Source organism: Octopus bimaculoides, chromosome 4, assembly GCF_001194135.2.
Source record: "Octopus bimaculoides isolate UCB-OBI-ISO-001 chromosome 4, ASM119413v2, whole genome shotgun sequence".
Classification (NCBI taxonomy): Eukaryota; Metazoa; Mollusca; class Cephalopoda; order Octopoda; family Octopodidae; genus Octopus; species Octopus bimaculoides.
In genome coordinates this window covers 121,675,845-121,689,833 of record NC_068984.1, presented here as the reverse complement: position 1 = coordinate 121,689,833, position 13,989 = coordinate 121,675,845, and the positions used below count along the sequence as shown (strand labels likewise).

The 13,989-nt window shown below is 35.2% G+C and overlaps 1 protein-coding gene across 2 annotated transcripts in view; it reads right to left on the bottom strand.

Moving 5' to 3' along the window:
* Positions 1–13,989, bottom strand: part of LOC106880303 (putative glycerol kinase 5) — a 131,559-nt gene that overhangs the window by 94,234 nt on the left and 23,336 nt on the right. The gene's annotated exons all lie outside the window — the stretch shown is intronic.

Sequence of the window (13,989 nt, the reverse complement as noted above, 5' to 3'; positions counted from 1 at the left end):
ATATATATACATATACATATACATATATATATATATATATATATATATATATATATATTTATTTATGTGTTTCAGCCAAGTGGCTGCGGTCATGCTGGTGCACCATATATATATATTTATACACACACACACACACACACATATATATATATATATATGCAGTGGAAGAGCATGCATATGATAGATCACATATGCAAATATAGTGACTTCAATCAACTGAGAGAATATCTGCACAGTTAGCAGTCTTCAAACTGAAAAACAACAAATGAAGGAGACAATGCCAACAACATCAGCTGATCTGAATATTTGGAATAACGAAGATAATACTGTAGGTATGGATGTGGTCCTTGTAGCAAAAAACATATTGAACCAACTGCAAATGAATATGCTTTGCTAAGGAGATCTAACAATGAAAAACAAAACAGAAAAACAATATTTCTCCAGGGAAAAAGTTCAGATTTTGAATGAATAACTTATAAAAACTAAAGATAAAGCCAATGTTTATTTAATCTCTCTCATCTAAATTTCTTTTTACATGCTGATGGCCTACTTTCATATTACACATTTTATATTATATTATATTATATTATATTATATTAAATTTTATTATATTATAATAACCATTAATAACCATCCATAATAATATTAAATGGATATATAGTTGAAAGGCGTGATGCAGTTTTGTCTGAGAGAAAATCTCTTCATTGACTTGTGTTAAAAAACACACACATGCACACACTTTCTCTCTCTCTCTCTCTCTCAATAGATAAATAGATAGACAGACAGATAGACAGACAGATAGAAAGATAGACAGACAGACAGACAGATAGACAAACAGATAGAAAGATAGACAGACAGATAGATAGACAGAGATATAGACAGATAGATAGACAGACAGACATACAGACAGAATGATAGATAAACAGATAGATAGATAGATAGATAGATAGATAGATAGATAGACAGACAGACAGAGAGATAGATAGATAGACAGACATAGACAGAGAGATAGATAGATAGACAGACATATAGACAGACAGACATATAGACAGACAGACATATATATAGACAGACAGACAGACATATAGACAGACAAACAGACAGACAGATAGATAGATGCTGGAGCAAGGCAAATATTGTGACAGAAATGAGTCATGAGAATGACAGATGCCTTTTGCACTACATGGTGCATGTCAATGCCTTGCACTCGTTTGTCATCTGCTTAGATGAAATTTGTGATTCAATATATAAAAAAACAATAGTACATTCACTGATATTGCAGAATAAATATATATATTTTTTATCTTTTACTTGTTTTAGTAATTAACCAGTGGCCATGCTGGGTACCACCTTGAAGAGTTTTAGTCAGTACTTATTTTTATAAGCAAGGGAGTTATCCTAGCTGTCTCTTTTGTTGAGCTAGTAAGTAGGTAAAGGTAAACAAACCAACACTGGTTGTCAAGTAGTGGTGTATGAATGCATACGATACATGAATGTGTGTGTGTATGATTTCATTTGCATACACAAAAACGTATGCAATACCTAAATTAGAGTATATTTATTCACTTATTGAAAGCTGCAGCTTTCCACTGTCGCTGTATTAATCCATAAACTGCGATAGGCCACCTCGTGGCCAACGTGACAGTGCGATAGGCCACATGCATAGCCATGGAAGTAGGGCATGATCTGACCTAATTTTGATGACGTATAATGTATGCACACAATACCCTTTCACCCCAGAAACAGTGTAGCCAAATCACAGAAGGTGTTAAGAAAAACTGAGTATTTTTTTCGAGTGATAGATTGATGTTGATCTTTACCCAAAATAGGCTCAGCAGTTCATGTTACATACAGCAAAATCCCAGCAGTTTATGGGTTAAACACAACATAGGTTCAAATTGAACATTTACAGATGTTCCAACTAAACATCAACAAGAAGTGTTTCACCAGTCAAAAATAGAAGCAAAAACTGAAAGTTTAGTCACCAACAAATGAAAATAAGCATATATGTAAGAAGTTATATCTGAATGCACTGTCTGTGTGTTGTTTCCCTGTTTAGCAACAGCATATCTTTATTATTCCATAACAACATATTACTATCATTATTTTTGTTATAATTGTGACGGGTTGGCAGAATCAGTAGAGTGCAATGTGGTATTTTTTCTGGCTCTTCATACATCGAGCTCGAATTCCATCAAGGCCAACTTTGCTATACATCCTTTTGAGGTTAACAAAATAAAGTACCAGCCATGTTCTAGGATTGATATAATTGACAGTTCTACCTTCAAAGATGATGGCCTTGGGCTTGAGTTAGAAACAATCAGATTTTCAGAATCTGTAGAGTGAAAGACTAAATGCATTCTGAGTTTAAATCCTGGTGAGGTCAACTTTGCTGTTCACCCTTTTGGGGTCAATAAAATAAAGTACTGGGGTCAATGTAACTGATTTGACTCCTCTCCTCAAAATTGTTGGCTTTGTGCCAAAATTAGAAAGAATTATTATTATTAGATAATAATAATAATAATAATAATAATAATCAGAACATTGGGAAAAAGAGGCAGTATTTGTTCCGGCTCTCTTATATTATGAATCCGGATTCCACTGAGGTCAAATTTGTCATTCATTCTTTTGGGAATTGATAAAATGAAATACCAATTTACTGGTTTCACTGATAACCATTCAACTGAACTACATAATCATTGAATTAACATGTAAAATGGCTAAGTATTCTATAGACATGGGTACATACTCTTAGGCATAGCTACACAAGCATACCCCTGCCAACTTTGTTTCTTTATAACTTTCAGAAAAATAGATATTTTTTAATGGAAGTTTCTACAAATATGCTTCAGATGTTGTAGATTCCAATTATATTGGAATTTGTGGTGAAAAAGTTTTTCTAAGGGTGGGGAGAGGAGTTCTGGAAAATTCACCCAAGGCATCTTTGTTTCCTCATAGCTTTCAGAAAAATGGATACATTTTAATGGAATTTTGTGCAAATACCTTTCAAATTGTTTAATGTAATTCACAAGTCAAATCAGTATGACACAATATGTGACAATGCTAGACCTTTGCAATACAGGCATAATCCAACTAAAGGGCTTCTTACACAGTTTTTATCTACCCAACTTTACTCACAAGGTTATAGTAAAAAAGAAACACTTGCTCAAAATGCTGTGCAGTGGGATTGAACCTGTGACCTCTTGATTGTGAAGCAAACTTCTTAAGCAGAGTGCCATGCCCCACCACTGCCAATGTTGCCACTGCCGCCACCACTACCACCACCACCAGCAGCAGCAATGTTGCCAGTGCCACCACCAACACCCCTGCCAAGGTTGACTTTGCCTTTCATCCTATTGAGTTCAATGAAATATGTACCAGTTAAGTATTGAATCAATTACATTGACTATCTCCCTCTCTAAAATTTCAGGCCTTGTGCCTATAGTAAAAAGGATAATTATTATTATTATTGTCTTTGCACAGCTTCTAACACTGGAGATGTACTGCGGTGCCAGCTGTTCACTACCAGTGAACTAAGGTAACACCCCTTATTTTTCAAGCACCATCCGGTGTATTCAAGCAGTTCCAAGTAGTGCTGTTTTCCTCAAGTGCTCCATGCTCATTGCAGCCCCTATTTGTTCCATGTACTTCTTGGAGCCCTGGGAACAGGGCTCCAACAATTATTGGTACTACTACCTTTTTCTTCAACCATTATTATTATTACTGAAGATGTTGCACAATATCCAATGTTGTAAGAGGGAAGATATTGAGTGTAACGGGGATTTGTACTCTATGTCAAGTCACAACAAGGTCTTCAGACAGGCAATACTTCATACAGTATGCATGTAGTTCCAAGTAAAGCTGATTTTTGCAATACACCAAGATTGTAGGGTATTTCTAAGACCCCCCTTTCAGATCTGATAAAGTAAGTACTACTCAAGCACTGAGGAAAATGTAACTGACTAGCCCCAACTACCCCAAAATTTCAGGTCTTCTGCCTATATGTAGCAGAAAAGGGGGGGAAAAAAATCATTAGAGTAGCGGATAGCAAAAACAGTTAAGTGCAAGATAAATCACTTCATGCTATTTAATTACATCCCCCAAATCTCTGTTCTGTGGTGAATTAATTTCACTATACCTTCCCGGATGTGTAAGCTTTATGTTTTTGTTACAGATCACTGTTTCTATTACTAATGGTAGCTGATGCAGAATTGGTACAATGTAGCATTTAGTTAGTTACATAGAGTTCCGGGATCAATTAAATCTGATTATAATTCTACCTCATTTCTGATCGTATACCTTTAAACAATGGAGAAATTATTATTGAAGTTGTGGATGTCAGCTTTGGTTGATGTAGTTAGTGTTGGTGAAGTGGCAGGGAGAAAGAAATAATTGTATTGTAGTTGGTAGTAGGGGAGAATGAAGTAGTTGTAGATGGTATTGTTGTAGTTATTATAGTTGTTGCTTGTAGGGTTTATACAACTATAGTAATTTTCATTGTAATATTTTGAATCAATGGCCACATGCAGTGTTTATTTATTATGACTCACAGGCTTTCACACTGGAGTTATTTTCAAATAATGGTTGGACGAAGGTCACTGACAGGAAACCCTGACTCACAAGAGATATGTCAAAAAAACAGGAAAAAAATGCTCAACATTTAGCCATTCAGCTATTGTGCATTCTTAGCAAGTTTCAAACCTCTACAGTTCAGAAATTACACACACACACAGGTTTATATATATACATATACACACAGATACATACTTGATGGGAATGCATATTACTTATGAGAGATTTGGCTGTAGCCCCTACTAAAGTCTATGTTACTCAAGTAGATGCATTGACTAGCAAAATTTATGTGTACACACACACACAAACACACACACATGAACACATGTGGGCCTGTACATGTATGTATAATAACTAATAGTTGTTATGTAAGGTTTCACATCTTAAATGACAAACATATTTGAGAAGTAGGAAACCGTAGCTGTCAACTCGTTAAATTGCAATACACACATACATACCTGCACTGATATTTGTGCATACATGCACATATATACACAAACTAACGGTTGCCCAACCATGAAAATACACATGTACACAACAGATACATGTATGCAAGTACTAATGCATATATGTACACACGCATAAATGCAAGCTTGCACAGATATACATATATCCACATGTACCTACAATTTCTCACATAAGTATAAATTTGCGAGATATTTGTAGAAGAATTACAGTAGAAATGGAGAAGAATGATGTTCATGCCTTTCTCAAGGACATTAAAGGACATATACAAATACAATATACCAACTAATTCTCTAAAAATCACGTCAGCATATAGCTCCAAAAATAGCTAAAGGGGAGAATTACATTCAACTCTATAGTTAATTGTCAGTGATTACAGTCTGAAGTAATTTAAAATAATTAGCCACTACTGGGGCATGATAAGACACTGACACACTTCTACACATCAGATATCTTCATTGTGCACCAGTCTGACATCAAATTGAAAATGTTGGCTTTTAAGAGTGACAAGTCTTTGAGAGAGAAATGTGTATGTATGCATGTGCATACATATATGATTATGAGCGTGTTAGCATGTACATATATTACTGCATCACTGTATCATGCACAGATTTCTGCTGGTTGTCACTAATACAATAAATGGGTGTATACTATTGAGTTTTCGTACAACTTCCAAACATCGTGATTTATTCTAAAGGTCTTGTGATTCTCTCAGTAACTTACAATTTTTTTTTCTCCTTTCTTCATCCTCCTCCTCTCTCTCTCTCTCACACACACACACACATACATAGAGGGAATAGCTCTTCTTTCAAACATATTTTAATACTTGACAATAATTAATGATCTAATAATTTTCAATTGTAATTTCCAATTTCTCAGATCTATTTTCGGTAATTGCACAACAATTTTCCAAAATGATATTTTCAAGTGTTCAACACTCCTTCTCAAGACTTAGTTTAGATTTATATATTTGCACATAAGTTCAAAGTAGTTAAACTAGAGTTTTTAAAGTCATTGTTGTAAAACTTTAAACTGATATGCTTTTCAATTACAGAAAAATAAAAGGCATTGTACTGATATGCTTCATGATTCACTGGCCACCAGTGAACATATATCCCTTCATCCTTTTGTCCACAAAGAGAGCTTACAGCAATTGCTATTTAAATTAAACATAAACCTGAACTTAGCTGTAATGACTATACATTGGTATAGTCATACCATGCAAATTTTCATAGGTACAGGATGGATGGATACACACACACACAAGCACACACACACACACACACAAGCACACACACACACACACACACACACACACACACACACACACACACACACACACACACACGTCATTGTTCAGTTTTATTTCAAAATCTCTGGCCAGTAGAGAAAGAGCCAGTTTCTAACCTAGATCCAAGGCTCTTTCATTGGAATTTCAATATCAACAACTGGGTATTTGTTTTTGTATGTATGTATGTATATGTGCAGATTTGTATGTATGTATGTATATATGTATGTATGTATGCATGCATGTATGTATGTATTTATGTATGCATGTATGTATGTACGTATGTACATATGTATGTACATGCTGTAAGACTGTGTTACGCTGTGGAGTCGAAGGCGATATCAGTGTAAGTTTTTAGTTCATTTTTTACTGAGTTCGTTTATGATAGGTGTTACTATGAGTGAAGATCGCCAGCATCATACAAATAAATATCAGTATCATGACATTGACCAGATTATTGGATATTGTGACATATCACTGGTCACAATGCACTTTGCATTGTTTCAGCTTTTGAATGATGCCTCCCCACTGGCTAGGTGAGCAGGCTATTCTGCCACAGGGCTACCCATTTACAGCTGAATAAACTGGAACAATGTGAAATGAAATGTTTTGCTCAAGAACACAACACAATGCTTGGTCTGGAAATTAAACTCATAATCTAGCAATTGTGAGTGCAACACTCATATCACTAAGCAACACACCTCCACACAAGTAAATATATACTATGAAATATATTAAATACTTTTATATTTGTTTGTTAAACCAAAAACATTTGTGTATACAGAAATATGGAAACCAATCTGCAACAGACAGCTGGAGTCTGGACAGCTCCCTGCTAGCCAGCTCCGTGTTAAACCGTCCAACTCATACCAGCATGAAGAATGGACGTTAAATGATGATTATATATATATATATATATATATATATATATATATATATACATACACACATATATATATACATACACACACACAGATATAGCAAAGTAGATGGAGAAATGGATAGGTACATGGAACAAAGCATAAACTCTAACACAACATATAACCATATCTATTAAACACACACCCAAATATATAGCTCTTCCTATATAAATATATCTATACCAATGTATATACACCCTAATTAAGTAACATGCACAACAGATCTAAAACACAAGCACACACATGATCACATGATGCAATCAAGCCCAACCCCACATAACTGGGGTTGGGTTTCCTCCATAGAGTTTAATATAAACTTTTGCTTAGAACAACAATTAACTCTTTATGAGGGAGGGTACATAGATGGTTGGCTCAGTGAAGTTTTCAACTAGCTAGTCTTGGATTGAAATTTCAGATGTACAGCAGGTATATCATTGTGTTTTCAGGAAGAACTTTTAAATTTAATATTACCATGATTGAACAAAGCTGTCACAAACTGGTAAGACCTGACAAATGAGAATGAGTAAAAAAATTTGTGAGGTGAGATTTCAGGTTAAGTTCTTCAAGAAAATCGATGAATTTCACCTCTTCTCATGGCATACAAACCTATTGTATTTTATAAGGGTTCTTTTTCTTTCTCCCCAACATAGACCAGCTCTAGCATTCACAAAATTTATGTTAATATTTCTACTTTCTTTAAAACGGTGAGCTGGCAGAATTGTTAGCATGCCAGGCAAAATGCCCAATGACATTTCATCCATCTTTAAGTTCTGAGTTCAAATGCTGCCAAGGTTCACTTTGCCTTTCATCCTTTCAGGGTCAATAAAATAAGTACCAGCTGAGCAATAGGGCTGATTTAATCAACTTAGCCACGAAAGCACAGGCTTTGTGCCAAAATTTCAAACCAATATTTCTACTTCCTGTATTTTTTGCAACTACCCTCCTACTCCAATTAGGTGTATGACACTATAATATTTCATTATTTTTCAAAGACGCATAATGCTTGAAACTAGAGAACTTATTTCTGCCCCAGGCACAGGAAGTCATATTTTACAAATTTCACTGTTATTTGCTGATATAGGAATTTACTTAGATTCTAATCTTTTTTTTTTCTTTTAACCAAAAGATAAACTATTCTCTTCATCAAGGAGGAAATTTTTTTTCTCCTCTACTTTACACTCTGCAACCAGACCTAAAAAATGGTCTCTAAAAGGCACCTCCTCTCTAAAAGATGCAGTTATTATATTTTACTGTTTGCATATTTAGGACAGCACTGTCATCCACCCATATCCATATTTTCTCAAAACTTCATCCAAGAAAATTTCATTCTTAATATCCAGCTTAGCGATCCACTGTTATGCTGTGTCCTCTCTCTCTCTCTCTCTCTCTCTCTCTCTTACACACACACACACACACACACACACACACATTCACACACAAAACACCATTACAACTAGACAGTGTTGTTTTCCTCTGAACTTACTGACTCCTACATATTTACTGCCACCTGACTTCTGTCTATGAACTCACCTATTTTTTCTTCCTGCACTCGTACACTGTATTATTTCACTAACTAGCACAATTCTTCTCCATTGAACTTCATATCTCATATGTGTGCTTGAATGATATGCTATGCAAACTAGTTAATTGCAAAACAATTAATAATACCAACATTAACACATACACACAGACAGAAACACCAAGATATAACACACAAACATACAAACTCATTTCAACACACCCAAACACAAACATATATACAAATGTCAATGAGACCCCAAAGAAAACAGTTACTGGTGGAACAACCAAAATATATTTTATAGCAGACACCACATCATACACCACAAATACACTGTACCACAACCATGTCACATTTCTAAACACCATTCCTTCCTTCATAGCAAGGAAGGGATGGTCTATACTATTGCTCCAATGTGTTAGAAACAATATCCTATAACCGCCCATTAAAATATATATATATATATATATAAGAAAAGAGGGTACATATAGGAAAAGAATTGTTACCCTCTTTGAAAATAGCTCTACTTTAGAGACAGAAACTGTAAGGAAGCTTGCGTATATATATATATATATATATATATATATATATATAAGTCAGTAAATGGTGGGGTTGTGTTAACCGCACGTGGAGAAATAATAGGGAAAAAAAAAAAAGGAAAATAAATGGGAAAATAAATATATATCATCATCATCGTCGTTGTTGCTTAATATCCGCTTTCCATGCTGGCATGAGCTGGACGGTTTGATTGAGGACTGGTGAGTGAGAAGGCTGCACCAGGCTCCAATCTGATCTGGCAAAGTTTCTACAGCTGGATGCCCTTCCTAAAGCCAACCACTCTGAGAGTGTAGTGAGTGCTTTTACGTGCCACCGGCACGAGGGCCAGTCAGGTGGTTATATATATATATATATATATATATATATCCTCTGAGGAGATACAACCGGATCCCATTATACAGGTAAACCATTGCTGAATTTAAATCGTGTGTACATGTGGATCTATGTTGTATCAAAATATATGCGTAGTGTTTATCAAATAACTGTCTAAACGTACTACTTCCTGTCAACTCTATTTATTCAATTTTTATTTTTCACACACAATGAATGCCTAAGCCTAGACTTGGAATACTACTGGCTGTTTAGTAATTCTAAGAGTGATGGAACTATTTTGTACTCTAATACGTTTCTAATGGAATACACTTTAAATTATGTTCCTAATGGAATACACTTCAAATTATATGTCATTATATATATATATATATATATATATATATATATAATCATATGCTCGTCACTGATCAGGTAATTACTTTCACTGTTTCTTAGGCCAAGAAGCTAGAAAAATGGGTATATCATATAGAAGAATAACTTTACAGAATCCAGTTGACTGCAATGGCACTGAAAAGGTTGCAGGTCAAGTGGAACATCACAGTTCATATAGAAAAAGCATTGCACATTGTGTGTTTGTTTGGTGTTTGTTTTTTGGCGGTCTTTTTTTAGTAGATATTTTTGGATTAGGAATATCACTAAGTAATAGTGAAATGAAATTACAAATGCTGTGTCAGTGCACAATAAGTGTTGTACCATTGCATAATTTTTGTTGAGACAAATTAGGCAATAGCATCATAGGAGATATAGAAAAAGCATTGCACGTCGTGTGTTTGTTTGATGTTCAGTTTTTGATGATCTTTCTTTTAGTAGACATTTTTTTGATTAGGAATATCAATAAGTAATAGTGAAATGAAATTACAAATGTTGTCTTGTCGGTGTTAGTTTTGAAATCCCGTCGCTATATAACAGGTATGGAAGGCAAGGCAACAGTAAGTAATAGTCCAATGAAATTACAAATGCTGTGTTGTGTCAGTTAGATTTAGGTTTACTTGTCCAGTATAAGAGAAAAACATGTAATATTAGGTTGCATTTATGTGACATGAGCATAATTTCATCAGAGAAAAAGATGTACTTTGTAATGTTATATGTGGACCTATCAGTTCATTTCAGCAGACTAAATTAATGTACAAATTTGTAATTAAATGACCGAGCATAAATTGAAACAGCTGTAAGAAGACCAATTTGTTAATAATAGATAATTGTTAACTTCCTACTCTCCATTTTCTTTTCTTCATTTAACTGGATATAAACTATATGCTTACTATATAACTATTGTTTTAAGAGTTTCATTCTCCAACAATACTAGGTATTGAACCAGTATTTCCTTGGATGTAACCATCCCTTTACAAGGTTAACATATTCTCTAATGGTATGTATGTATGTGTGTTGTGAGAGAGAGAGAGAGGGGGAGGGAGGGGGAGAGGGAGAGAGAGAAAGAGAGATAAGTAGGTAGGTAAGTAGGTAGAAGGGAAAGTGGTGGTAGGTGTCAGTGTTCCACAAATTCTGTGTTCACCCCACAACCCAGATCCTCCATCCACTAACATTCCACAATAAAAAAAAAGAGGAAAGAAAAAGGCTACCCTACGTTGTAAACTGAGTTTTTTGTAAGATTTTTATCATGAACACTATAGAGTTTCATTGAGACATCAACGGAGTCCATTGAGGCGGGGAAAGGGTGGGAGTTTCATTACGACGTCAACAGGGTCATTGTAGAAAGGGTGGCGTGAAGCCATTTGTAGGTTTTATTGAAGTGTATAAGAAAGTTCGTTGGGAGAGAGAAAATTTGAGACCTAGAGATAGAAGGGATAATGAAAGCAAACTGAGAGAAAGCAAGAGAACGAGATGAAGAGAAAGTTAGGAGCGAGAAGAGTGAGAGAAAGAGAAAGAGCTGGACGTGAGGTGGGGGAAAAAACAGGACTAGTGTTTGGAGAGAAAGGGAGAGTGTGCAAGACGGAAATGGAAAGTGTTATGAATGGAAGGGAGAAAGCTTAATTAACTTCCAAACAGAAAGGAAACGTCTGTGAACGATTGTTCGAATTTATTAGAACCTTATGTTCCAGTACAAGGGGCGGAAGTAAAGTGAAGGATTTTATAACTCAGAAAGTTTCAGTTTCATGTTGTACCTAAAAACAAGACATATTTCTTTAAATAGAGATTTAGCAAAAAACTTCCTGGTGTACAAAATAGGGGGTAGGAGAAAGAGAAAAAAAAATGAAAGATATGGAGAGGTAATAAAAGTTTAGAGGAGAATACAGAAAAAAGAGTAAATGAAACCAAGTATTGAGATGACTAAATAAATAAAGGTTATCTGAGACGAATAGAAAAGAAAAACTTAAAGATACGAGAAAAATAAAATAAAATAAAAAACTAGTTTGAGAAAATCGATAGGACTCGCGGAGGAAATCACTTAAGTGGGAAAGACGAAAAGAAATGGAGAACATGAAAAGATGTAAGGATTTACTCATATAGAAACAGAGATTGAGGAAGGATAGAAACAGAGATTGAGGAAGGATAAAATCAGGAGAAAAGGAGGTTAAACATGAAGACGAAAAGGGCAGAAAAATAAATGTACCTATTAGAAAAAAAGAGGGAGGAAGTTAAAGAAAGTTAAAGAAGAGACTTATAATGAAGAAGAAACAATAAAGATTAAGAGAGTTAAAGAAAAACGATCGAGAGTGAGAGGGGCCAAGTAGATTATATATGTACAACTAAAGTTAATTTCTATTGCCCACAATGCAAGCTTTATATCGAGTTGGAAGGAGTAGCTATGGGTACTTCACTCGAGACTATATTGGCGGTGTTAACTAATTGGGATGTCATTTGGTGATTGTTGTTGCACTCCATCGCTTACGACGTCGAGGGTTCCAGTTGATCCGACCAACGGAACAGCTTGCTCGTGAAATTAACGTGCAAGTGGCTGAGCACTCCACAGACACGTGTACCCTTAACGTAGTTCTCGGGGATATTCAGTGTGACACAGTGTGACAAGGCTGAACCCCTTTGAATTACAGGCACAACAGAAACAGGAAGTAAGAGTGAGACAAAGTTGTGGTGAATGAGTACAGCAGGGTTCGCCACCACCCCCTGCCGGAGCCTGGTGGAGCTTTAGGTGTTTTCGCTCGGTCTGGGAATCGAAACCGCTATCCTATGACCACGAGTCCACTGCCCTAACCACTGGGTCATTGCGCTTCCACTGGTGATTGTAGAAATATGTTAAAAGTATGTTATGTTTAAGGAAAAGGGTGGGCAATTTCGCTGCCGCACAGGGCATATGTTACTTGCGTTCTACATGGCTAACATTGAAATCAAGTTCTCTCCGAAAACCAAATTATCTATATTCGATATGTCGATAACTTGTTCCTTATGAAAGGCACACAGGAACAATTGAGTGGATTAAAATATTTTGAAAAATAATCCCATCTTCAAACTTACCATCCAATATAATTCGTGTATGGACTCAAACAATAACACCACTATTTGTAAATATAAACGCAATGAAATCTCATTTTAGACAAATCTTAGGATTTTCATTACAAAAGATGCTTAAAAATGAAATCCGAAGAATACCTAACATGCAGGTAACCGTCGTATAAAAATGAAAGTAAATTGCGACAGCAGTGCACGTAACATGACTAATGTATAGAACGTACATATATTTAATATAATTTGAAAACTGTACACGTTATTTTAAATAAGATGAAAACAATCGCTTCTACGGGAAAACAATCATTGATGCACGAAATGAGAATCGTGAACAAGTTTTCACGGTCTCTAAATTTGTGTCCTCACACAGGCTCGTGAAGATATGATGTAAATATATCACCACTAAGTCTCACATTGTCGTTTAGGTTTCTTCGTGGTAAGCATCGATCGCCCTTCTATTGTCTAAATATTGATGTTGTCTAAACTGTAAATATACATTACAAAAACAATAGACAGCAGAAATTAAAAACCTCGACAACAGGAAACCTTCAACCTGATAATTACAATGTTCGGATCTTTCTGAATTGACGGGCACCACTTGTTTTCTTAACGAAACACTTTCAAACTTGGGATACTGGTAGAATGTGTCATATAAAACATCTTTTTCTCTTAGCCTTCTTAACAAAAATTTATATATTGCAAGTTATTTCATGTTAAAGTTGTCATATTTCTGTAATTTCAACCAATCACTGACGTCTATTCAGCTGAATACAGTTACTACTGTTTTTGTAAACAATAATTTTTGCCGGTGTCAAGATCGTTCGTTATTCCCTAGGATTAGGGTAAGGGTTAATGAAAAGTGGTGCCCGTCAATTCAGAAGGATCCTGCACTTGATAACAAATGTAATATA